This window comes from Equus przewalskii, chromosome 9 (assembly GCF_037783145.1).
Source record: "Equus przewalskii isolate Varuska chromosome 9, EquPr2, whole genome shotgun sequence".
Lineage (NCBI taxonomy): Eukaryota > Metazoa > Chordata > Mammalia > Perissodactyla > Equidae > Equus > Equus przewalskii.
This window is the reverse complement of record NC_091839.1, coordinates 79,355,829-79,383,700: the sequence shown is the minus strand read 5'-3', so window position 1 is coordinate 79,383,700 and position 27,872 is coordinate 79,355,829. Positions and strand designations below refer to the sequence as shown.

General features: G+C 37.4%; 1 long non-coding RNA gene across 1 annotated transcript; it reads left to right on the top strand.

The window, feature by feature from the left end:
* The first annotated feature begins 37 nt into the window (after positions 1–37).
* LOC139073423 (uncharacterized) lies at positions 38–26,674 on the top strand. The gene is made up of 3 exons (XR_011522147.1): positions 38–565; positions 1,225–1,289; positions 26,528–26,674. It is a non-coding gene; the product is annotated as an uncharacterized lncRNA (long non-coding RNA).
* The last annotated feature ends 1,198 nt before the right edge of the window (positions 26,675–27,872 follow it).

Here is a 27,872-nt window from a genome sequence, read left to right as displayed (position 1 = left end):
TTTTTCTTTGTCTTTTTATTTACTTACATTTGGTTTTGTTGTTGTTGTTTAAGCAGAATTAAAATAACTTTTATGAAGTCAAATCTCTCAGTCTTTCCTTGATGTCTTTTGCCTTTGGTATCATGCTTAGAAAAATTTTTTGTACCCTCAAAGATCTATAAATCGCAGCTTTTGAAAAATTTGTGTCTGTATGATTGTGGTGAATTTGTGTCGTGTCAACTCGGCTAACTTGCAAGTGTTTCTCACAGAATTCTGTTCCCCGCGTCATTCCATTTGTTTGGGCCAGAAGAGACCTTTGCATGAGATTTGGAAGGTGGAAGCGAAGCGAGGACATAAGCCTTTCGTGCTCAGAAGGTTGGTGCAGGGTCACCAGGGCACTGCGGCAGCTCACACGTGTTGTCGCATATCTGCTAGCTCACCTGGCCGATGCCTCCTGATCCGCCTTCATCTTCTCCAACTCCTGGGCCAGGTGCACGTTTAGATCCATCAGGAAGAGCCCCAGCTTCTCCTGCACGATACCTGCGCCATTGGATTTGGAGACCTGCGGTTGGGTTCAACTCGAAAAGTAATTACAGGAGATAAACATCTTTAAAATAATGTTTGTAATCTGTAACATGGGATTTCATTTCATTTATTAAGTCTTCTTGGACACATTATTGTTTTCTTAATATAGCTCCTTCATATTTAAAAAAATACTAATATAAGTAATCTATATTTTTGTTGTTACTGTCTAGAGAGATCTCTCTCTCTCTCTCTCACTTCCATAGGTACATAGATACGTAAGAGAACTAGTATTCCTTGTTTTGGTATATTTATCTCACAATCAGCTACTTTTCAGAAATCTATTAGTTTTAATAGTTTTTAAAACAATTCTTTGGAGTTTTCTGATAAAGATGTACAAATAATACCTTGCATTTTATTTTACAATATTTGCAAAGGTTTTCATTTTCCATACTTTTGTGATAATTTAAAATACACAAATGATGCTAATCTGCTTGAGTTTTTAGCAATGAATTTTTACTTAATTAGCTAGTATGGATAAGCCAGTAAGCATTGGACCTGCTTTCCAGTAAAGTTATATAATTGATATCAACCAGTATTTTTCTAGGAGGCCACACCAATTAGTACTTGTAATTAAAGCCAAATATAATTAGTTAGGTAATATTTTGATTTTTCTAATAATTTGCATTTAAACTACATGATGCAATCCGTGTCATGAAACAGGCATCACGGAAGAGCAGTAGAGGCGACATGTGCGTAAATGAGATCCCTAGCCGAGTTTCTCCCAGGTGAGTGGGGAGCCTGGGGTCCTGGTCCCTGAGATTTGATGCAGAAGAAGGTGAGGCTGGCTTAGCCGCCCTGAGGGTGAGAGACAGAAGGAAACTGATTTAGGGTTTCTGGAGATCCAGCCTCGTGTGTGTGTGTGTGTGTGGTATGAGTGTGTGTGCATGGTATGAGTGTGTGACTGTGGGTGTGATGTGAGTGTAGTGTGAGTGCTGACAGTGGACGGGGGCTAGTCTCAAGTTAATTGCAGAATAATAGATCATATTACTGGTTTCCCCCTCCCGTTCTTTCGCTCTTTCCATGTTACTTCGCAGTCAGTGAAGGAGCAGCCTGGGTGGTAATTAGGCTGTCTCTGCCACTGCAGGGCGACCCAGCTATCACATAACCCTTGTTTAGATCTCCCCAGTGTGGGATTTGATGCTAAGCCTTCTAATGGACAAGTAATAAACTCTCTTGGGAAGAGATCTTTTTCCTACCACTACTACAGCTTGAGGAGTGGTTTTGATTCTGTCCTCCAAAAATGACTCTTAGATGACCTCTCCATCCAAAGCCACAGCTAACTGGGCTAGGCCTTTTTCAGAAAGAGAATGGAACTCTTTTGCTGAGGCCATTCCTCCACCCTAAATTCATTGACCTGTGCCACGTCTCAGTCTTTCCACACTCAGCCTCTCTCAGCCTCAGATGATCCGGAAGGGGACAGGATCTGATTTCTTTGCGTTACTGGCCAAATAACTTCCTAATGAATGTGTTCCAGTAGACTTGCTAGGTGATTAAATTCCCCTAAGTGTTTTGCCTCTACTCTATTGGTTTGGGAAAAAAATATGAGTAGAATTTTTTAAATAATACATTTAAAAGTAGATTGGAAAATTATGCAAAAAATTCTTTTGTGGGTTTATTTTTTATAAATTGTGAATAGCTGTGTCTGGCCCGAAGTACCATCGTGGACTTGGCAAAGATTTTTCGGAGTTACCCCGGAGTTTGGTGGCAGGAGTCAGTCCAAATAGTCACGTAGCACATAATTCAGTTCTTACAACATCAAGATTAGATTCATATTTCTTCACCTGCTCTCACCTCCAGGAGTTTTATAGGAACCCTTGGCTTCTTCTTATCATAAAAGAAAAGAATGAAAAAAATGACAAAGAAGATATTTCTAGCCCAGGGGAATGATTGACTGACGAACGTTGATGTTCAGAGATTAGGGGGAACTCAGTGTGAGACACATGAGGGCCCAAGGCTTTCTCAGTGCCCCAAATCTGACTGTGCAGATTGCTGCCCACATGTGGGGCCTGCTTTGGGTATAGAAACAAGAGATGGGCATTTTTCTCCATAATCGTAGCACAAAATTCTCATTGAGTTTTGACACATGGTAGAGCTCACTTTGTTGTTGTTGATGTTCTGATGGTGGGAGGCACATTTGACTGAGCTCGCGTGCTCTCAGTCCAGCTGAGCACGGGGCTCGGATCCCACATGCACGGCACCGAGTGCTGTTGTCGACACGAAGCTGGTGTGTACACCCACTTGCATGCCTGCTCACACTCACGTATCTTCAACAGCTTCAAGAAGCATCTGTCGAGAAAGATTTCAGGAAAAACCTGAACAGTGACCTTCAAGGAAGGGAGTCAGGGAGTCTCAACCTGAAAGTACAAAACATTGGATTTTTAGAAATTTGTTTTAAAAAGTTTTACAGATGCCCTTAAATTGCATTTCCAATGGTTTCACAAGGGAGAACTAGCTTCCTTTAGACAAAAGTCAATACTTTATTTTCTTGCAGAACAAGGATGTAAGTTAATTAGACCTATTGATTAGAACAGAGAAACCCCAGCATTCTTGCAAACGCCAGTGAGAAACGATCAGGGGTCCCTGTCTTATTTCTCGCCGTTTTTCTTCTCTGATCTATCACTTGGATATTTCATAATATCTGATACTTATATTTTAATGTGTTTTGATTAAGACATAACATACATATTCAGACAAATTAAACAAAATAGTCCAATAAAAGTGCTATAGAGGGTGCTGGCCCTGTGTCTGAGTAGTTAACTTCACAGGCTCTGCATCAGTGGCCCAGGGTTTCACTGGTTCAGATCCTGGGTGCGGATATGGCACCGCTCGTCAGGCCATGCTGAGGCAGCGTCCCACATGCCACAACTAGCAGGACCCACAACTAAAATATACAACTATGTACTGGGGGGATTTGGGGAGAAAAAGCAGAAAAAAAAGATTGGCAACAGTTATTAGCTCAGGTGCCAATCTTAAAAAAAAAAACCAAACAAACGAAAAAAAACACAAAAAAAGTGCTATCGATTGAATTTTGGGGCTAAAACTTGGTTTGCAGCACAATCGGTTTTCGCAGTCAGAAAATATTTTTTCCTTGAGAATAAATAGTCCCATAAGTAAATGAGTTATTTTTAACTTTGAATTGATGAATACTTTCACTAAAAATGGAATAATTCTTAATCTTCATGTGAAGTCATTTTTATTAAAGGTAGAAATACCTGCAGCAGTGTTTTATGGGGATGAAGCAGAATTTAACTTCAGTGACACTGAGGCAGAGGCATAAATATCAACACATGGTTACAATATCAGAAAACTTGTAGACTATTTTTAGTTCAGTTACAGTAGAGCACAAGAATGTCAATTCCCTTGGCAGGGAAGAATGCAAACGTTAATAATTACCTGACATCTTCAGGAAGCACAGGATCACAAGTGTTCTGGGAAAGGAGGAGCAGGGAGGGGGCTGAGAAGGAATAGAGCGCAACTAGAGGAGGGCCGGGTGCAGGACGCCTTCCCATCCTAAGATTCGTGAAGGACGGTTGGGAAGGATTTAAGCAGGGGAAGTGAAGTGCAAGAAAGGAGGAAAAAGGAGGCTGCAGAGATGTATATCCACTAAAAACACTCTTCAATCAAATTAGTGATGTTTGCAAAATGGTTTAAAAGCTAAAGTCAACTGTAAGCGAGTGAAAAATAATTCAAGCAACTGAGGAGCAGGACAGCAGATAGCTAGTTGACATGGAGCCTAAAGTATTACGTAAAAAGACAACACTGATGTGTTTGTTCCCATTGTTTTGCTTGCTTAGGGATAAGGATTACAAAAACTAGAAATGTAAAAATTAGTAAAATGAAAAAAGTATGTACTATTTATTAACCAAAAAGAAATTCTATCCTTGTTAGAGTTGAGATCTTTAAAATTTAAGAAAATAATCTAATATATTAAAGATCTTGATTAACAAGCATTAATAAAATTCAAATTATTCATGGTCTTACTACGTGTGTCCAGCCTAACGTATAGGAGAGGTATTGTTACCAGAGCCTACGGATGCCTAACAGAGTCAATTAGATAAGCACAATAAGTTTACTGATTACTTGAGAGAGATAAAATAGTAGCAAGCAAAAAACTGTAAGAGAAACACCCACAGGTTAAATTAACTGTAGAAAGAATATAGGCTCCTATAATAAAAATAATTCAAAGATTCTGTGAACCAAATGCATGTGTTTAGTATGGAGAGATGTTCAGTTTATTTCAAAGCTTCTCAGGCCCATATGACCAGCAAACATTAATATAGACTGACAAAAATTAATCAATAATTAGCAAGAGTCAAAACAGATGAGAAGCTACTGAAATAAGTAGTTTAGGAGAGCGTATAACAAAGAGAAAGAAAGTTATAGAGATAAAGAGATTACTGTATTATTGATCTTATTACATGTTTGGAGAGAAAATGACAATATTTCATTGAATTATGAAGTGAAGAAACAAATAGCACCAACTGAAAGCATTTAATTTAATAAAAATATATCTCAATTTAAGCAAAACTTCAAAATATGAAAATTAGAGGTGAATAATTGCTTTACAAAAAGTGAAAAATTTCATCATAGCACTTCTTAAAACAGCCAGATTTCTTCTAGAGTATCTAAGGCAGCATTTAATTTTAAAAAATTTGCATACTAAGTATTAATTAGTAAATAATTATTAAAATATAGCTAAAATTAAGAAAAAAAAGGTTGAAGTCAAACACTAAGGAAATCGATCATTTGCTAAGCACTGAGTAGTCAGAGACTAACACATATGTTATTTTATTTAATCCTCTTACAAGATCTGTAGCCTATGTATTATTGACACATTTTACAGATGAGAAATCGCAAGTCAGTGAGCTGAACTATCTCAACCTAAGTCCACCAAAGCTAGTAAGCGGCGGAGTTGTGATTCAAACACGAGTCTTGCTGGCTCTATTCGACTATCTTCATTAGACTAGAATCTATTGTCTACTACTACAATGGATAGGTTCACCAGAGAGTCAATGATATTTCTTATAAGGGAGTACACCTGCTATTCTCTATTTAATGCATATTCTTTGGAAGCTCCAAAATTTAGAGAAGATTTGAAATCAATTAAGACAAAAATTAACTGGCTTATGTAATAATGAGCGAGACAAGACGTTAACTAATACCCTAATATAAAGGATGTGCCCAGGTTGAAAAAAGCTTAAAACATAAGCACTATAATTTTGGTGGTTATTCACCTAAAGAAAAGAATCTTTTAATTAAAACACATATTTCATCATGACGTTTGGCCTATGACTAATTCAATTACTTTAGCTGCATATGTGATGCTTATTGGCTCAGTGTCAGTGGTAAGTTATAATGGCTGTCCAAATGAATGGATTTGCCATGCTGAAATCCACAGATGTCATTAATTTAAACAGATGAGAAACAAAGCATTTGTGACATAAGAAGTAATTGGAATAGATGGATTAGATGATAAATTTCCCCTCTCATGTAGAAGTTATTTCTGCCCATCATGTCAATTTATTCATTCAAGTCATGAGTGAGAGCCTGCATGCACGGGGCACCGTTCTAGCGCTGCGGAGATCACACAGTCCAAAGTCCTTGTCCTAATGGAACTTACACTCTATGGGAAGGCAAACAATGAAAAGTGAATAGAGAAATACAATATTTGATGTGAGGTAAAGTGCTCTGAAGACCATGGAGAAAGGAGGATGGTGACTGATGAGCGATTATTTTAGAGAGCACGGCCGGAGAAGATCTCTCTGAGTGAAAATTGAGGAGATATTTAACAAGGGACAAACTCTATTAGAATGTACATTGTTATACCAACATTTGGGTTATCTTGCAAGTATAAGACCCTATGATTCAGTAATATTTGAGTATCAGATTAAAGATATGAGAGATACCTATAATGTGATTGATATTCTTAGCCCCAGCAAGAGGAATTTTTAAAAATTGTGGTAAAAAATACCTAACATACAATTTACCATCTTAACCATTTTTAAATGTGCATTTCAGTAGTAAGTACATTCACATTCTTGTGCAACAGATCTCCAGAACTTTTTCATTTTCCAAAACTGAAACTCTGTATCCATTAAACACTAGTTCCCCCTTCCCCATCCCTCTAGCCCTTGGCAACCACCTTAGTACTGTCTGTTTCTGATTTTAACTACTTTAAATACTTCATATGGGTAGAATCATACACTATTTGTCCTTCTGTGACTAGCTTATTTCACTTAGTATAATGTCCTTGAGACTCATTCATCTTGTAGCATGTGACAGAATTTCTTTTTTAAGGCTGCATAGCATTCCGTTGTATGTATACACCACATTTTCTTTATCCACTCATCTGTTGATTGACATTCGGGTTGCTTCCACATCTTGGCTATCATGGACAATGCTGCAATAAACATAGGTGTGCAAATCTCTCTTTGAGATACTGCTTTGAATTCTTTTGGATATATACCCAGAGGTAAGGTTTCTGTATCATATGATGATTCTATCTTTAACTTTTTGAAGAACTTCCATACTGTTTTCCATAAAGGCTTCATCATTTTACATTCCCACCATGTTGCACAAGGGTTCCAATTTCTCCAAATCCTTGCCAATACTTTTGTTGTTATTATTTTTAATAGTAGCTATCCTAATGGGTGCGAGGTGACATCTCACTGTGGTTTTGATTTGCATTTCCTCTAACGATTAGTGATGATGAGCATTTTTTCATAAGCTTGTTGACCATTTGTATATTATCTTTGGAGAAATGTCTATTCCAGTCTTTTGCTCATTTTCTAATCAGGTTATCTGATTTTTTTGTTGTTGAGTTGTAGGAGTTCTTTATATATTTTGGATATTAATCTCTTATCAGATATACGATTTGCAAATATTTTCTCCTATTTCATAAGTTGCCTTTTTACTGTGTTAATTGTTGTCCTTCGATGCACCAAAGCTTATAAATTCGATGTCCATTTGTCTATTTTTGCTTTTGTTGGCTGTGCTTTTGGTCTCATATCCAAGAAATCACTCCCAAATCCAATTTCATGAAGCTTATCCCCTATGTTTTCTTCTGGGAATTTTATAGCTTTGAATCCTATGTCTGGGTCTTTAACTCATTTTGAGTTAATTATTGTGTAAGATGTAAGATAAGAATTCAACTTCATTCTTTTGCATGTAGATATCCAGTTTTCCCAGCACTATTTCTTTAAGAGACTGTCCTTTCCCCATTGTGGATGCTTGGCACCCTTATCGAAGGTCATTTGACCATGTACGTGAGAGTTATTTTTGGACTCTATTCTGTCCCATTAGTCTATATGTCTGTATTTATGCCAGTACCACACTTCTGGTCACTGTAGCTTTGCAATATGTTTGGAACTCAGGAAGTTCAAATTTTGTTCTTATTTTTCAAAATTGTTTTGGCTATTTGGTATCTCTTGAGATTCCATACCGATTTTAGGATGGATGTTTCTATTTCTGCAAAAAAAGCCATTGGGTTTTTCGTTGGCATTGCATTGGCTCTGTAGATAACTTTGAGTAGTATTGGCATCTTAACAGTCTTAAGTCTCCCAACCCATGAACATAGGATGTCTTTCCATTTACTTGTCTTTTAAAATTTCTTTCACCAATCTCTTGTAGTTCTGTGTACAACTCTTCCACCTCATTGGTTAAATTTATTCCTAGGTATTTTATCCCTTTTGAAGCTATTGCAAATGTAATTGTTTTCTTAACTTCTTTTTTGAATCGTTCATTGTTAGTGTATAGAAACATAACTGATTTTTGTGTCTTGATTTTGTATCCTGCAACTTTGCTGAATTTATTTATTACTTCTAAAAGTATTTTATGGAATCTTCATGATTTTATACAAATAAGATCATGTCCTCTGCAAACAGGTAATTTTACTTCTTCCTTTCTAATTTAGATGATGCTTATTTCTCTTTTTGCTTAATTGTTCTGGCCAGGACTTCCAATCCTACATTGAATAGAAGAGGTGAGAGTAGGCATTCCTGTTTTGTTCCTGATCTTAGAAGAAATGCTTTCAGTCTTTCACCATTGAGTATGATGTTAGCTGTGGGCTTTTAATACATGGCCTTTATTATGATGAGGTACATTTTTTCTATTCCTAGTGTGTTGTGTGTGTGTGTGTGTGTGTCTTTTTTTTTTTTTTCATGAAAGGGTGTTGAATATTATAAAATGTCTTGTCTGTACCAATTGAGATAATTATGTGGTTTTTGTCCTTCATTCTGTTAATGTGGAGTATTAACTCAGGTGATTTTCACATATTGAAGCATTCTTTCACTACAGAAATAAATCCCACTTGTCAAGGTGTATGTAATCCTTTAACTGTACTATTGAAATCTGTTTGCTGGTATTTGCTGAGGAGTTTTGCACCAATATTCATTGGAGATATTGGCCTATAGTTTTCTTTTCTTGTAGTATCTTTGTCTGGCTTTGGTATCAGGGTAATGCTATTCTCACAGAATGAGTTTGGAAGTGTTCCCTCCTATCAATTTTTTTGGAAGAGTTTGGGGAGGATAGGTGTTAATTCTTTTTTAACTGTTCAGTAGAATTCTCCAGTGGAGCCATATAGTTCCAGGCTTTTTTCTTGGGAAATTTGGGATTATTGATTCAGTCTCCTTACTAGGTATTGGTCTGTTAAAGTTCTGTTAAATGATCTTTAGGAGATATAATTTACATGCAATAGAACGTACCCAAAGTTCAATGAATTTCCTGACGCTAATGTTCTAACAATTCACTATGGTATTTTTGAAACCTCTTCTCTATATTAAGAATGTCTTATTACATAGAACTCACTAAGAGTCAATAAGCAGAATAAACATAACCTAATGATGGAAACCACAGAATAAAGCCTTGAATTTAGGCCCATGATATAGAGAATTTACCTTAGAAATTGCAAACAAAATTATAATACTTTCCAACTTTTGTAAAGAACTGAGAACTGAAAGAATACTGATAGGGTCTTAATTCAATTAAATAAATTTAAATTTGACAATCATTTGTCAAGTATTTATTACGTCTGAAGCATAATGTTAGGTGTTGGCAGGATCCAAGTGCAAGAGACTGTCCTTATTTTAAGAAGCTTAAATGGAGAGTGGGAGACAAGCACGTAGACAGTCAACTATAGTGTAAGAGAGAATATTCACTAGAGAAGAAAGTGTGGGCAGTGATGTGGGATAGGACTACTGACCATGTGAGTGTGTGCAAGTGTGTGTGTGTGTCAGTGCAAGGTGGTGAAGATTAATCTCCCCATAATATCTCTCTTAAGGGCACTCTAACTGACGGACTGTTAAAAATGTTTGATTCTTTCTTATTCGTTCTTATTGGTAGCAACCCTGCTGCCTGGTTACAAAAGTAAGGCCCACAGGACATGATCTTGGAATCGTACAGAAGAAGAGTTGCAGTAGCAGCCAAGTGCAGTGCCCAGCACTAGGACTCTTGGCTTGATGCTGCTGAATTCTCCTACTTGAAAGGCCTTTCTTTTTCAAAGCTGAACATTTAAGACACGTTAATACTGAATCCTCATTGAAGAGCAGAGAATCAGGGGAGGAGGAGGAGGAAAAGAACGCGGGAAAACAATCGACAAAAGGAGGGATTTATTTATTTGCTAATTGCAGCCATAGGTGGGATCATTGTAAATGCTGGACCTGAGAGGGTGCACACGCTCTAGTTTGCTCTAGTTTTGTGCATGTGATTGCCAGGCAGCACAGATAGAGCTGCAGTCTCTGACCAGAATGGATGATTCACAGAGAAGCGGTAAAAACAGTTAATTTCCTTTCTAGAAAGAAGGAATGTGCTACACTGCAACCCAGGGCAGCTATTATTTGTGTGACTGTTACTAAATTGAAAGGAATTTTATACTCTCCATTTTATTTGTCCTCTCAGTAATATGCAATGCAGTTGAACACTTTCTCATTCTCACAAACTCTCTTCCTTTAGCTTCCACGATGACACACTCTCTCTGGACGTTTCTTCTCAGTCTCCTTTGCCAGCTCATCTCCCTCTTGCCATGTCTGAAATGTTGCTTCGTATTAGGTATCTAGTGTTAGCTCTTTTTTTTTTTTCATGCCATGTATTCTCCCTGGTAGGTCTCATCTATTTCCATAGCTTCAACTCTCTCTTTCTTTCTCTGTCTCTAATCCATCCATCCATCCATCCATCCATCCATCCACCCACCCATCTATTCATCCACCCATCTATCCAGTCTCTAATCCACATACTGAACTACGTATTTGACATCTTCACTTGGATGTTCACAGATGCCTCAACTGAAAATGCCTAAAAGTGATCTCGTTATCTCTACTTCCCTCTTCGAAGTCCGCCTCTTTTGTTTCCTCATTCAATAAACGATACATTGTTCGTCAATCCAAAGCATTCTCAGTAGTATTCTTCACACACCCCTCTTCCAAACTCCCAACACTTGATCCACATCAAATCCTGGTGCCTCTATGTCGTTGGTACCTCTCAAACCTGCCCGCCTCCCTGCATCCCCACTGCTTCTACTCCAGAAAAAGCCACCAGCCTCTCTCCCATGGCTTATTCCAAGAGCCTTCTGAGCCCCTGGCCTCAAGCCTTGCCCCCACCCCCTTCCATCTATCCTCCACACTGTGATCGTTCTAAAATGCAATTCTGATTCTGCCTCTTCTGCTCCCCACTGTTCTCAAGACAAAAACTAGGCTCCATAACATGGTGCACAAGACCCTTCACTAACGGAACCCTGCTCACCTCTCCGCCCTTGTTTCTCACCCTGTTATCCTCACATCTGCTCTTTATGCTCCAGACTTCTACACTCACCCCTGTATTTGTAAAATGCAGTTCCTTAAGCATCATTTCGGTGATGTGTTCCTTGAATACCCGTCCCTCCAGTTCAGGTTGAGTGCTCCTCCTTTGTGCTTCCATGGTACAGAGCAGCTCCCTCTCCCTGGTGTCTTAGTGTGTTGAGATTGTGCTTGCTTGTCTGCGTCTCACACTGAAATCTAAGCTGCAAGCAGAGGGCAGCCACCCTGTTTTATCAACCATTTTTCCCTAGTACCTATCATATACCTATCATATACATGTCATATATTATACAAAATGTAAATTTATTGATCCAATGAATACATTGCAGTGTGTTCTAGAAACATTAAAGAAGACGCTCTGTCCAAAAAGCCAATGGCTATCAGGCACCCCCATACTCTCTTGCCTAATTCTTTCCTAAATCTCCCACCAGTTCTTCTTCTATTTGCAGAACTGATCCCAGGCCAGAGCAGAGCTTCTCTTGGTTTGCTAAGAGATGGAAATCTAGTTCTCTTAATACTTTCAGGTACTGCTGGAGTACTCAGACCTCGTGAAGACTCCATCTCTTCCTCCACTGCTTTATCATGTTTTTACTTCTCATTTATTCTTTCTTCAACTTATTCGTGAAAGAGTAGAAGATGGAGCGGGGATTTCTGCTTCTCATACTTTGTTTCCAGAATAATTTTACTCGCCTTCCCTTTTTCCAAAGCATTTTCATAAAGGTGACTGATTACTATACCTGAGTAATTTTATAATTCAGAATTACTATTTGACTACTAAGCCAGGAGGCTGGGACTTTTTGCTTTTTTTTTTTTTAATTTGTGAGGTTAGTAGAGCTTTTAGCCACTTTCCCTGTCTATTACATCTGTGTGCCACTTTATAATAATAAACTGCCTTGGCCTGTGCGAGGGTCCTAGACTCATGTTTAGATTTTTAAGGTAATAAGTTCAAGGAAAACTTAGCTGAGGTCTTTATACTCAAACCACTCTGCCTCAGTGTTTATACTTTATACTAAACATGTCTATAATATTATATATTTTATACTTTTACATTTTTACAAGGTTTTGATGACAAGGAATGCCACATCTGTATATCTGAAAGTGGCACTTACTTCCTTGCATGTAGGATAAGTAGACTTTTTATGACATCGTCATGTATTTAATTAGTTTTGGCACATCAGAATTCATCCTCCTTAATTGAACATGTAAATATTTGGAGACTGTGGGTTGAATAGTGACTCTAATTCTAATATTTTTGTGATAAAAACCTTTCCAACAGGAATAAAGGGATGTCACATTCAGTTTATAAGCCAGGTAAATATTAACTTCTAGAGGTCTGTAATGTCTCAAAGCATTATAGTTGTATTAGAAACAGCAATGTTGCATACTGCGTCTTTATTTTAAATTTATAGTTCTGCACATTGGCATTGGCTTTCTTCCTCTTTACCTCATTCTTATGTAACTTAAGTAGAGATTACGTTAATATTTCTTGTTTTTGTGAACAAAATATCTCAGCTCATCTACAAGGATATGGTTCCTTTGTTTGTGTGTACAATCTAGAATAAAGTGGAGCGAATCCCACCTGGGCTTATTTTCGCAAATGAGTCCCTATTACGGTAACCACCAGCTAATATTGAGAGTTTGCCAGGGCGCTGGCTCCGAGCTTCGCAGGACCAGACCCTTGAGTTCTTATGTGCCACCCTCCTTGTCATCCGCCATGCCATCAGTCCCTGGTGCTATATACAACTGCCTTGCCCGGGTGACCACTGCTGCTACCAACACTCAAGCACGGGGCAGGGGGTGGGGGAGCGGGGGCTGGGGAAGGATAGCTTTTCCTTATAGTATTCCACAGTTCGTTATCTCAGATTTCCACTTTGGTATGCCCGAGTGAGCTCCTACTGGACCCAATATTCTCACAGAAAATTTTTTTTCTGCTTTTATCTCCCCAAACCCCCCCTGTACAGAGTTGTATATCTTAGTTGCATGTCCTTCTAGTTGTGGGATGTGAGAAAACAATTTTAAACTCTGAACACACCACATTCAACAACAAGAACAGCCACCTGAAGGCTCTGATGAGTGAGCAAAGCAGGCAGATTCCAGAGGGGTTTAGACACTAGGAAGAAGGGAACAGCATGGGGTGAGTTGCCCACTTTCTATGGCGCCAACCTAAATGCAGACCAAAGTTAGTGCTGTACTGGGTGGCTAAACCTCTGATAGAAACGTCTAACTGAAAAGCTTCTGCATAGCGAAGAAACAACAGAGTGAAAAGGCAACCTATGGAGGGGAGAAAATGTTTGCAAACCATATATATGATAAGGTGTGAGTTCCTAAAATATACAAGGAACTCCTACAATTCAACAGTAAAAAAACCAATAACTTAATTAAAATATGGATGAAGAATTGGAATAGACATTTCTCCAAAGACAAATGGCCAACAGGTATAGGAAAAGATGTTCAACATCACTAATCATTAGGGAAATGCAAACCAAAACTGCAATGAAATATCACCTCATGCCTGTTAGGATGGCTGTTATCAAGAAACAAAGGAGAAGTGTTGGTGGGCATGTGAAGAAATTGGAACCCTTGTACACTGTTAGTGGGAATGCAAAGTAGTGCAACTGCTATGAAAAATAGGATAGTAGTCTTTTTAAAAAATAAAAATAGACCTACCTTATGCTCTAGCAATCCCACTTCTGGGTAATTATTCAAAAGAAATGAAATCAGGATCTTGAAGGGGTGCTATTACTCCCATTTTCATTGCAGAACTATTCACAATAGCCAAATGTGGAAACAATCTAACATCCATTGACAGATGAATGGATAAAGAAAATGTGGTTTCCACGTACAATGGAATATTACTCAGCCTTAAAAAAGAAGGAAATCCTGCAATATGTGACAACATGGAAGAACCTTGAGAACATTATGCTAAAAGAAATGTCAGTAACAAAAGGACAAATACTGCACCATTCCACTTATACAAGATATCTAAAATAGTCAGACTTCTAGAAGCAGGGAGTAGAATGGTGGTGAGGGGGGAAGTAGCAAGGTGCTCGTCAGTAAGTAGGAAGTTTCAGTTATGCAAGATGAGTGAGTTCTAGAGATCTGCTGTGCACCGTTGGGCTTATAACAGTATTCTAGTGAACACTTAAAAATTTGTCAAGAAGTAGGTCTCGTGTTAAGTGTTCTTACCCCTCCTCCCAACAAAACTCCAGTAGAAAACCCAGAGTATTTCTGCCTTAAGAATCAGAAGCCAAAGTTCAGAATAACCACAGCTACTGGAAAGTGAATGAGTGAGGAGGCAGTCCTGGAAGGGAGAAAGCCAGAGAAAATGTCTATTGTGTGTATAAATTCTTCCCAGATCTGTGAGAGACCCTGAACCACACACACATCAGACAGACTCAAAGCTACTCAACTAAGGATAAAATAACTAAACTGGGTTTTGTGCTATCATTTGCAGTTTGGGTTCAACCAAGTTAATTGCTTGCCAAAACAAACAAATGAGCAAGAAAACAAACAAACAAACATCCTCTTTAGATGATTATAACAGAATCTAGAGTCTCCACAATATAACACTAACAATGCCTAGGATAAAATCTAAAATTATTCGACATACAAAACACTAGGAAAATGTGAGTCATCTCAAGAGAAAAGATAATCAGTAGAGATCAACCCTGAGGTGACATAGATGTTGAAATTTGTTGGCAAAGATGTTAAAACAGCTATTTTAACCATATTCAGGGGCCTAAAGAAAAAAACGTTCACAATTAGTGAAAAGATAGGAATTTTCAGTGGATAATCAGAAAATATTAAAAAGAATCGCATGAAAACTGTAGAATTGCAGATGCAATATCTGAAAGAAAAAGAGTCAGCAAGTGAGCTTATCAGCAGAACAGAGATGACAGAGGGAAACCCAGTAAATCGGAAGGTAGGTCAATAGAAATTATTCAATGTGAAGAACAGAGAGCGAAAAATAGAATGAATGGAGTCCCAGGAACTTGTGCAACAATATCAAAATGTCTAGTGTGTGTATAATTGGATTTACAGAATAATAGAGAGCAAGAATGGGGGGAAAATTATGATGGCTGAAAAATTTCCAAAATTTACACATTTAAGAAACTCAGCATGATGCACAAGTGATAAATAAGAAGTTAACCATTCCTGGGCACATCACACACTGCTGGAAACTAAAGATAATTAGAAAACATTGAAATATCCAGGGAAAAATGACATGCCAAATACAGGAGAACAGTGATTCAGATAACTGCTCATGTCTTACCAGAAACTGTGGAGGATGATTCAGAAGAGGGGAGAAACATCTTTAAATTGCTGACAGAAAAACAGAAAACCTCAGAATGCGATATCCAGTGAAAATATTCTCCATGAGTGAGAGAAAAAGAAAGATGTTTCTAGATGGAAAAATAAACTAAGGTTAACTTTTTTCCCTCAGCAGACTTGCACCACATGAAATACTTGTTCTTACATAGTACAAGTAAGATGATGCTGTGACCTCTATTGGTACTTTACCAAAGTTAGTTATAGCGGAAGAAAAATAAAGCAGGAAATAATTTACACTATTTCACAGTTCCAGACTTGTTCTAGTTCCAGACTAAATAGGGCCTGTGGACCAAGTCTGGCAAGCCGCTTGTTTTTGTGAATAAAGTTTTATTGTAACATAGCCATGCCCACTTGTTTATGTGTTGTCTATAGCTGCTCTCACACTACAATGGCAGAGTTGATTAGTTACAATAGAGACCATATTGCCAGAAAAACTTAAAACATTTACTATTTAGCTCTTTGCAGAAAAAATTTGCTAACCCCTATTCTAGAGTCCTTGACCAAGCTGACTTCTCCGTCCATCTGTCTTTGCACCTGTGTGAGCCACTGGGTATCCCCATAACTCTGAGCCCAAAGCAGAGAGGAGAGCTAGTTTACTCTCACTCCAGACTAAGATCCACCTGCCACGTCTTATTGCGTGATCTTGTGTTGAACTGTTCTTAGGATGATGTAAACAAAAATATCCTTTCCCTTGTGGGGAAGTTCAGCCCTCACCCTTGGAACACGCATGATTTGTCGACCTGATGGAATAGTCACACAATGATTTCACAATAGAGCACTCTCTGAGTCTGGTTTATTTGGGCTTGAATAACAGTGCATTGGTTTATCAACGTGCAGCCAAGATAAGGTTGCTCCAACTTCAGCCTAGTCCCTTTCAGCCTCTCCTCATCAAAGACTCACAAGTTCCTAGGAGTCGAAGCTCCCTCAGGATTAACCCGTTATACGTACAAAATACACACATATATGCTCCAAAGGCATATCTGTTTCTCTTCACTTTACAGAAACATACTCATGTAAATAAACTTGTTCACGTATGAAGTCTTAAACAGCTATTTAACTTTACCTGCAATGGAAGCCATTAGGTGGCTCTCAAGTGGCTCAGTTACATAGCTGAGTCCTTGGCAAGGCTGTTGGGCCTCTCAGGGCAAACAAGTTATTTTCCTCTGCCCAGTTAGGGCTGTCTGTGTTGCCCTGATTATATTTGCTATTATACAATATCGAACATTTCTTTGAGGAAGGTCTGGTGCCATTTTCACTGCCCAGCCACCCATGCTGCCACAAGCATGGATTGTGGGTCTTTATTCTGTATGTGTCCTCTTTGTCACACACCTGGTATGGCTACGTGGGTCTTGTTACAGCTGCATGGTATAGCTCAGCTCCCAAATAACTGTGTGTATCTTTAAGGAGGAGGAAATATTAGTTCAGGCATTCCTGGAATTCCTTTACCAGGAGAGAGACTCCTCATCTTCCTAAATCTACTCCATCTTGGCAGAACCACCTTCACCCATTCATCTCTGAATCCTTGGAAAACAGCAAAAGTACATTCATTAGGAACACTTAATTAATTTTTTTCTTTTGGTTCCCGAAGAGTAGATAATTGCATTAAACATCTTTGTCAGTTCATGGAACTCTCTCATCCCCAGTCCATGTGCGTTTCTATGTTATTTAATTTTATTTTTCCTTTTTCCACAGACCAGCATTTTGTGTATGAAGTATATCTTTGAGTATATGTGTGTCTTCTTATAAAATATATATTGGTTTTGCATGTGTATTTTATTTTATAATGGTGTTGTGCTATAGAGAGTTTTTTTCAGAACAGTCAACACAATGTTTTTAAAGATGTATCCATATATCATGTATTCATTTAGTGATGTTATTTTTATTTATTTATTCATTTTTTTGTAAGGAAGATTATCACTAAGCTAACGTTTGTGCCAATTTTTCTCTATTTTATGTGGGATTCCACCGCAGCATGTCTTGATGAGCGGTGCTAGGTCCACGCCTGGGATCCAGACCTGTGAATCCTGGGCCACTGAAGTGGAGTGCATGAACTTAACCACTATGCCACCAGGCCGGCCCCTAATGATGTTATTTTTAAATGCTGCAGAACAACACACAGTGTGTATGCATCTACCATATTCACTTCCGATTTCCTGGTTATGAATACTTAGGATGCCCCTGCATAGCATCATGATGAATGTTCCTGTTCAGGTTTTTCAGGTGTGTGCCCCGTAGTGGAATTCTTGGCTCATCACATCAACAGCAATTGCTCTACAAAGGTAGGCTTTCCCCAGCAGTGCATGGAATTTCCTTTTCCAATTTTCTAAATTTTACGATCTGTTGGCATAAAGTGATATCTCATTATTATTTCGATTTATTTTTCTGTGATATCTAGGGAGGCTAAGAATCTCTACATACTGAATGCTTGTATTTTCCCTTCTGTGAATTGCCAATTTATATCATTTGTTTATTTTTCTTTGCATTTCTTGCTTTTTTCTTTTCCTTTATAGGAGTTCCTTGTATATTCTGGATACTAACCCATTATCAGTTTTAGATATTTGCAAATATTTTCTACTAATATGTCATTCACAGATTAAAACTTTGCGTGTGCTATGTTTTATTGAATTAAAAACTTAATTATAATAAATTTGATAAATATCTTTTTTTTCAACTTAGAGTCTATGTTTTTGGGATCTTATTTAAGAAATTATTCTACATACCAAAGTTACAAAGATATTATCCATTTTTTAAGCTTTGTAATTTTGTCTTTTATCTTTAGGTATTCAACCTCTCTTGTATTCGTTTACAAAATGCTGTAAGATTGAAATCCAGTTTTTCTTTTCCTCCAAAAAGCAAGCCAATTTCCCAGACCCTCAACTACACAATCCACTTTTCCTCACTGATTTGTGGTCTAGTCTTTTACACGTGTGGAGAGTGTCCATAAATATATGAATCTGTTCAGTTGGTGAGCATTCTGTTCTGTTCCACGGATCTATTTATCAATCTCTGTACAGATATCTTATTGTTTTTATTATTATGGCTTCTAGTGCATCTTAACATCTCATAGGCTGAGTCTCCCTTATTTTCTGTTCTTGCTCAAATTCACTCAGTCCTTTTGTCCTTGTTTTAAATTATTATTTTTGGGAAGATTAGCCTTTAGCTAACATCTGCCACCAATCCTCCTCTTTTTCGCTGAGGACTGGCCCTGCTGAGACTGGCCCTGAGCTAAAATCCGTGCCTGTGTTCCTCTACTTTATATGTGGGATGCCTACCACAGCGTGGCTTGACAAGCAGTATGTAGGTTTGTACCTGGGATCTGAACTGGCAAACCCCAGGCCACCGAAGCAGTAATGTGCGAACTTAACTGCTGAGCCACTGGGCTGGCCCTCACTCAGTTATTTGAATAGTTATTCTTCCATAATTATTAGTATAGATATGCCAGACTCTTTGAAGTATTTATTGCAAACTCTTCATTATCTTTACTGGTTTAAGTCATGCCATCCTTGAACATAGTGTCTTTTCTTAATTTATCGTGGTCTTCTTCTATGTCCTGAAATTGAACCTAAAAATTCTCCGTGAAATTCTTGTGCATTCTTTTTAGATTCCTTCCTAAATCCCTTTTGTTTGGTTGGTTTTGTTACTGTAATGAAGAGTGACTGTACTAGCTTGCACTGTGTCAACTTGGTCAAATTGGAACCATGTTTCTGAGAATTCCTTATCCTGTATGTTTCCAGGCTGGCTAGCGTCGGTCACAAGAGGAGTTTGTGTGAGATTGAGAAGGTGGAAGTAAGGGGCAGCCATTATTCTGTGAAGGTTATTGTGGTGAGATGCACTGACAGACCAACACTGGTGTCGCTAGGTTCCAGCTCATTTTCAGTCTTGTCGGCTTCAAGCTCAGTTCTTCCCAACTGCCAATACTGTCCACTAACGCATTCCCATCACCAGATATCTGGCAGCAGATCCACAGAAGTGGTAGCAACACAAGCTACTCGTACACTTTAGGGGCCTTCCCTTCACAGTCTCATTTAGATGGTGGAACATGTTAGGCTTTTCAGATTAATTGGTTGATGACTCTTCTGGTCTTCCAGACCCTTCCCCCCCTGGGACCTTGCTTCCCCATATCTTCCCCCAGTGGTGTCAGGTCTAATTCCTATAATAAATCCTTATCCCATAACTCATTATGGTTCTGCTTTCCGGATTGAACCCCGACTCATATAGTACTTTATTTTCCTATGTATTTTTCTGGTTGTTTACTATTATTGATTTCTATTTCTACTTTTTTATTTCATTATAGTTAGAGAACTTTGTTTGATCTTGAATCTTTGGAAGTTATTGAGGTTATTTTGTGGCTCAGAACATAGCATTTTAAATATATATTTCAGGAAATCCCAGAAAAGAATATATACTCTATGCTTTCTATTAGTTTGAGTTTACTAAATGTGGTGTTCACATTTATATATTTTATTATTTTTTGTTTGCTTTATACATCAAGAGAAATATGTGTTAATACATCTAATTAAATTGTTGTTCTGTCTCTCTCTCTGGAGTTAACTCAGTTGTTCTTTCATATATTTTGAGTCTGCATTGTTAGGTGCATATTTATTCAGGATAATTAAAATTTTTTGATCAATTACTTACTTTACTCATAAGTAATATCCTTCTCAGTTCTTTATGATGTTTTCCATCCTAAATTTTACCCAGATTTTCATTTGGTTCATATTTTCATGATGTAGCTTTTCCTGTTCCTTTTTTGTTTTTACACTATTCTGTGTCCTTCAGTTTTCAGTGTATGTTTTGTTGAAAACATATCTCTAGATCTTTTAAAATTCAGTTTTGAATGTCTCTCTGTTTGGATAAAGCCATTCATACATTCTGTAAATATTGTCACATGCTTGCTATGTGTCAGACATTGATCACAAATAAGAATCCCTGACCCCTGGGTCTTGTGTGCTGGTTGGGGAAGACAGACACAAAGTGTGTAGGTAGAGTGTGTAGTGTCTTAGAGAAGGTTCGTAGAGAAAAATAAGTCAGGAAAGTGAAAGAGCTTTCTGTTCCCTTAGAGAAGATTGATTTGAGGAGGGAAGTTAATAAATAACATACTGTACCCTTTTGTGTTTGGCTTCTTTTGCGCAGCATTGTGTTTTGAGATTTATCCATGATGTGTGTAGGAGCAGTTTTGTTTCCTTTTATTGTTTTCAATTATAACAATGTATCATGCTTTGTTTTTCCATTCACATATTGATGGACATTTGAGTTGTTTCCAGTTTTTGACATTTATGAGTAAAGGTGCTGTAAACATTTGTCTACATGTCTTTGTGTGTACGTATATTTTCGTTTCTCTTGGGTAATACTTAGGAGTGAAATAACAGAATCATATGATCATAGACGGCATCTCTCATAAGGTGACATTTGAACAAAGACCTGAAAGAGGTGATGAAGTAAGTCGTGTGGCCACCAGAGCATTTGAGGCAGATGAAATAGCTATTGGCAAAATCTAGAGGTGGACTGGAGGAACCTTCTGATTTTAAGACTTAATACAAAGATGTAGTAATCAATAGGGTCTTGTAGTGACAACAGGACGTTTAAAAGAGAGACATATAAATTAATGGAGCAGAATAGAGTCCAAAGTAGAATGAATATATATAAATATTCATACGGTTTATATATATATTGTTTTATGTATGGTTTTCAACAAAGGATATAAGACAATTTAATGTGAAAAGGAATATCTTTCCAATAAATGGTGTTGGAACCACTAGATATTCCTAAGGAAAAGAATAAACCTAGATTCTTACCTGACACTATATACAAAAATTAACTCAAAATGAATCATACACCTATATTTAAAAGTCAAAACTATAAAAATGCTAGAAGAAAACGTAAGTGGAAAATCTTTGTGACCTTGAGGTAGGCAAAAGAAAATCCTGGACACAAATGGCTTCACTCACTAATTTCTTTTTTTTTTTTTTTTGAAGATTGGCACCTGGGCTAACAACTGTTGCCAATCCGTTTTTTTTTTTTCATCTCCCCAAACCCCCGCCTGTACATAGTTGTATATCTTAGTTGCACATCCTTCTAGTTGTGGGATGTGGGACGCCGCCTCAACGTGGCCTGACAAGCAGTGCCATGTCCGCACCCAGGATCCAAACCCTGGGCCACCGCAGCAGAGCGCACGAACTTAACCACTCGGCCACGGAGCCGGCCCCTCACTAATTTCTTAGATAGGATAACAACAATTCTCACTGTCTCTTTTTGAATTACCAAAGAGAGGTTAATAATGATCTATCTTACAGGATAGTTTTAAGGGAAACAATGAATGAAAAGAACCAGCCCAATACCTGCTACAAAGTAAATGTTCTGCAAATATTAATCCCTTTTGCTCTCTTCAAGTGATGAGAAGTTCAGCATCTTTGTGGAGTTCTAATCAGGGTGAATGACGTAACTGAACAGTGCTTTAAACAAAAACCCTTGCAGCAGCCACAGGGAGGCTGCAATGATCTACACACGAGCTGATGAGATCCTGGACTACAGAGATGACAATGGGAATGAAAGGAAAGGAAAGTTCAAGAGACATTTTAGAGAAGTTGGTGAAATATTGGATGTAGGGGACAAAGGAGAGGCAAGACCCAAGGATAACTTAGCAAATGTGCTCCTGCCAGGATTAAATTCGAAAGCGCTCTTTAGACCTTTAGGATCTAGGAGGTAGATGAGCATTAGTGAAGACCATTGTCATGTCTGACTCTGAGCTAATCTCAGAAATCTCTGCTGGGGCTCTGGACTGTCATCCTCTAAGATGCTCCATTCTTCTCTTGATGACGTCAATGTATATTTGGTAGTCTTGGACAGTATTTTCCAAGTTGTAGTTCATGAAACCAAATTGTTGGTATGAAAATAGCATTTAAAAAATATAATAGAATAGGATAGAAAAATAGAGAAAATATGTGTATGTCACATGTAGTAATGGTAGGAATTATTTTTCGTATGTGTGTGTGCGTGTCTGTGTGTGTGGTGGTGGTAATGGTGGATTGCCATACAAAATGTCTTTCTTGTGGGTCAATATCAAAAATGTTTAAGAAGCTTGATGTAAAAGGCACCTACCTATCCATGCCCTTTGTACACCAGGGAGGTCAGACTCCAGGGTAATGTGGAGTCCCAAGATCCTTCCATTCTTCACTGCCAGAGATTGACCTCAGGCGAGAAGAAAAGTAATACTTATATTAATTCTCTATTAATTGACTTTTATAAGGCAAACCCACTAAGACTGCATGTTTATGAGGTATGTCCTTAGATAACCTATCAGTCACTTCATAAATAACAATTTGTTTAATACCTACTGCGGATAATTTCGTTAGTACATCTATGATGATGTCCCAAGGCTTTTCATGTGCATCTGTAATCACTATAATTTCCAAATTAACTACTTCTATCAGCATCCACACTTTAGACATGATTTAATAATGAGTATATGTCTATAATGAACTATACGTATAACAAACGTTGGTAAAGATCCAAGTAGCCAAACCACACGAATTTTGATAAGGCTTTTAATTCATCCAAACAGTAGAAAGTTTTTTAGGTCATTAGGAATAAATCTCAAAAATAGGCATTTTGAAGTATAAAATATTTATAAAATATGCAAAACTTCATAGGACCTAATATCTTTTTGTAAATCTTTATGGAAAGATGGAAAGTTACGTGAAGTCAAAAATTTAAGACACTAATTTCTATCACGTAAGGAGAAACTAATGATACCATAAAGAGATTTTTTTCATAAGTTGAGGCAAAATAATATAATAAAATTAAAATTGAAATAAATATCTGAGAGAATGCTATTTGAATAAGAATTGGGCACTCTGAGGATTCCTACAAACAAAATTATTGATGAAATGTGAAATTCAGTTTTTAAAGCAGCAAGATAAATCTTAATGAGATAAAATCAGATCTCAATTTTAAAACTGGTCACTACTTAATCAAAGAAACTATAAACAATTTTGACAGTAAAACAATGCTAGGTGATCACTTGATAAATTTTTATTTATTTTACATTAAAAATCCTAAATCGGATGCAGGGGATAATTTGTTACTTTATGAACTTTTTCCTATATCTAGGGAGAGTTTTCCCGAGGAAGACACTGGGTGGATTCTTGGTTACAGGTGTTGTGAGATTGTTCACATTTCATGGGATTTAGAGTTACCAGTCTCTAACTTTTCAGTTTTGAACAGATTTCAAAACAAATCAAGAGACACGTTGGGACATTGGGTATTTGGGGCTCGTGTCGGGTAAATGAGTATTCTAGGAGATTCTGACATTGTGCCAAATGTCTTTAAGTCTCAGCTATAGAGTCATTTATTTTTTTTTTACGAAACTTAGAGATTTGCCAAGAGGGACTTTTTTTATGTTGTTACCCATGACTACATTCAAAGGACTTGACCACAGCGAGGTTGATCGAGGGCAGTCAAGTCTTTTGCACTGCATAAATTACATCACTAGGTGTCTGAATATGGATTGACTTGTTCTCAAGACCTAAAAACTAAACACAGCTGAGCGCTAAATCCCGTGACAAATGAAAGCTCTGTGCAAAGATCACAGACGGCAAATCGCAAATGGAATTTCTAAAGACCACGCTATCCTCTAATATACACCTGACAAATGGGCAGCTGAAACCTGCAATTTGGGAAAAAAAAGAATTTGATGTTGCTGCTTCAGGGTAGCAAGAATCAGAGAAAAAATGTAGCATATGCATTAGAAGCAGAAGAGATGGGTGCATTCAATTTAGTTTTTAATGTAGAGAAATTTGGAGGGAGAGGGACAAATGATAAAACTTGATTAAAGTTAATGCATTAAGCTATTCCTCCTGAGCTTCCTGTTGAAAAAAACTTTTGTATTATATGAGGTAGCATATTTAATGCTGCCTTTAAGGTGAGACCAAACAGCTATGGATTAAATATGGAAAAGTCCAAGTGTAGCACTCCTTTGGTATTTTCCCCCTAAAAAATATTCCTGCAGTTGTATTTTTAATATAAATTATCATTATTATAAATAATAACATATTTTCTTGAATAATAATAGTTGATATTATACAAATAGTATATTAAGTAAGATTTATATTTTTGAGTAGTAATTTAAATTAGCTATGCTGGTCAAATTTTAAAAAGTTATCGTTATGACTAATTTTTAAAAAACTGATATCAAATCAGTTGTCCAGCTGAACTGGTATTATACTAAGTGATCCATTGGTCCATAGTTCATTTGACTCTATTTCTTTCTCAGATTTTTTATTGTTTAGGCACAGCTGCTATTGCTGATGGAGAAAACATATAATTAATTTAGAATCATAATATAAAGTGATTGAGTTGACATTAAAGGCCAAATATGTAGCCAGAATTTGAATTATATTTCATATTATCAAACAGGATTTCATCTATATATGTGCAAGTTAGTGCTCTTGTATGACTTCTCATTTTCCACTTTACACTGATGGATTCATTCAATAGATGCTTATTGCTTATTGCCGTGTGTCAGGCTTTGTGTCACCTACCACAGATACCACAAAGGACAAGACACAAGAGGCTCCTGCCCTCTTCCTTCTTTCGTCTATTTTTGCTATTGTCGTGTCTCCCCTTCCAGAGGATAAGCTCCACAAGAGGCCCTATGCATCTTTTTTTAAAAAAAATCTTACTATCGTGCTGAGTACAGAACCTGCAATAGCAGATGCTCAATGAATATGTAAGTAAAAAAAAAAATCACAGTTAGAAGTAGCTTGGAAGTCCCATAGCCTAAGGGCTCACTTCTACAGATGACAAAGCAGTCAGTCAACCTTCTCAAGATCCAATGTTAGTGACACGGGCAGGACGAGACGCCAGGTCTCAGCTTCAGATTCAGGGCTTCCTACACTGTCGTGCTCTCCCACTTCTAGGAAGATGATTATCAGAGACATTTTGGAGAAGAAAATGAAACCAGCCTTTACATCAGAAATAATATTATAAATATATTAAAATATGTACATTTCATATAATTAATTAGAAAAGAATATAGTGAGCAGACTATAGTGGTGGTGAGTTAAAGGGAGTAAGATGATGTTGAAGATAATGAGTCTGATTATGTGTAAAATATCTTCAAAGATGACAGCAGTTACTATAAATCTGATAGAGAAGCAATGAAAAAACTAGTACAGAAATTTGAGAAAATCGTAAAGAAATAAGAGATGGGTAATGTATGGATTATATGCCCCAGACATAAATGGAATAGCTGAAAAGGGAGAGGGGGGAGGGATTCTATTTTCAAATAGAATTTTATATTTGCATTATAGGATTTGAGTAGAAGCTTGAGGATGTTGTAAATTTTTGTTTTAAACAGATATTTATGGTATATTTGTCTATAGAATTTTGATTATATGATAAATGTAAATGAGTTTTATTACTAAGAGTAATATTTCTTCAAAAGGTGCATATTAATTTTATAAGGGAATAGATTGAATTAGGCTAGGATATAACTATAATATTTAAAATGAAAGAAGACAAGAGAGATAGTTATTCTAAACTTATAAATTTGGGAGGACAATATGACAACAAATTGAACTTCTGATCTTCACAACGCTTTTCTTAATTTTATGGTTTTCATCCTCCTATCAGCTCAATGAATCCTTTGGACTGAATTGTGTACCTCCAAAATTCACATGGAAGCTCTAACTCCTAATGGGACTGTACTTGGAGACAAGGCTTTTAGGATATAATTAAGGATAAATTTGGTCTTAAGGATGGGGTCCTAACCCAGTAGGACTGATTGCCTTATAAGAAGAGAAGGAGTGTTCTGTCTCTCTTTCTCTCTCTCCCTTCGTGCACAGACAGAGGTCCTGTGAGCACACAGCAGGATGGCAGCAGACATGAGGCAAAAGAAGGGACCTCAGAATGAATCCTACCTTGCTGGCATCTTGATCTTGGACTTCAAGACTCCAGAACTATGAGAAATAAATATCTGTTGTTCAAACCTCTCAGTCTGTGGTATTTTGTTATGGGAGCCCGAGTAGCCTAAGACAATGACTTCTTAAGTGAGCATTTTGCTAATATCTGTGTTTAATATATAGGATAAATGATGCAGAGGCTTATACCTGTGACTTATGCCAGGATGGTTGCAAGTTTGGAGCATAAACCAGGTTGCCTTACTGTAAGTCCACTATTCATGTTTTTGGTCCATCCCTAATTAAAAAGCATTTTGGAGTAATTTCATTCAAATACTTTATTCAATATTTTGTCATTATTTTGTCATGGATTGATCAGTAATACAGACACCACTTTAAATACGGCCAGCAGTAATCAACCTAACACAGAGAGGGAGTGCCATAGTAGCTGTCAGAAATCACAAGAAACCACAGCCAAGATTTCAGCTGCCCACACGTCAGGGAGCAGTTTGAAGACTGTGTAAAACCACACAGAACTCGCGTTTGCCATCTGCAGAAGCCGCTCGCCAGAGGAGCAATAGCGGCTTCACCTCCCTTCAGTCTTTCACACTCCATGCAAGTGCCTTTTGTTGGCAGAGTCTGAAGGACAATCCTGCTGCCAAGGGGTTCTGGAAGACAGGCTTCTTGGTTCCAGCACCAGGAACACACAAAAGAGAGGGCAATGAGAAAAGCAGCATTGTCTCCTCTGACGAAAAGACATCCAGCCCCGTGAAGAGCATGCTCATTGTCCTGTCTATGCCTATTTGTCACTGTCGTGGACTGAGAAGAATTCAAAGATGGCTAAGTCCAAGTCAATGCCAATGCCCTCAGTCCTCACACTTCCAATGACACATGAAGATAATATAGGTTGATAAATGCTATGATGTTACACTGTAATTCTTTACCAGTCATGCCATTTATATCATGTAATATGACCTCCTCATGAGAAGACTCATTCTAAAACATAGGGCTCCTCAAAAGGAAAAGTGACTACAGTATATTAATCTTTTTCAAACTGCACTCTAACTAGATTTCCTTGTTCAGTTGTTACATAAACTATCTTCAGGAACATCTTTTCTGAAAGTGTCAAGTAATAGCATAAGTATTTTGAATACATTTAAACATAGTCATATCATTTTAGTATCTATACTAGCTATTAGGATAATTCTTAATGAAAATTAGGCTAGATCAAAGATGAAAATCATAGCTCACTTTAATCTTCAAATATTATTACTGAATTTATATGACTTGG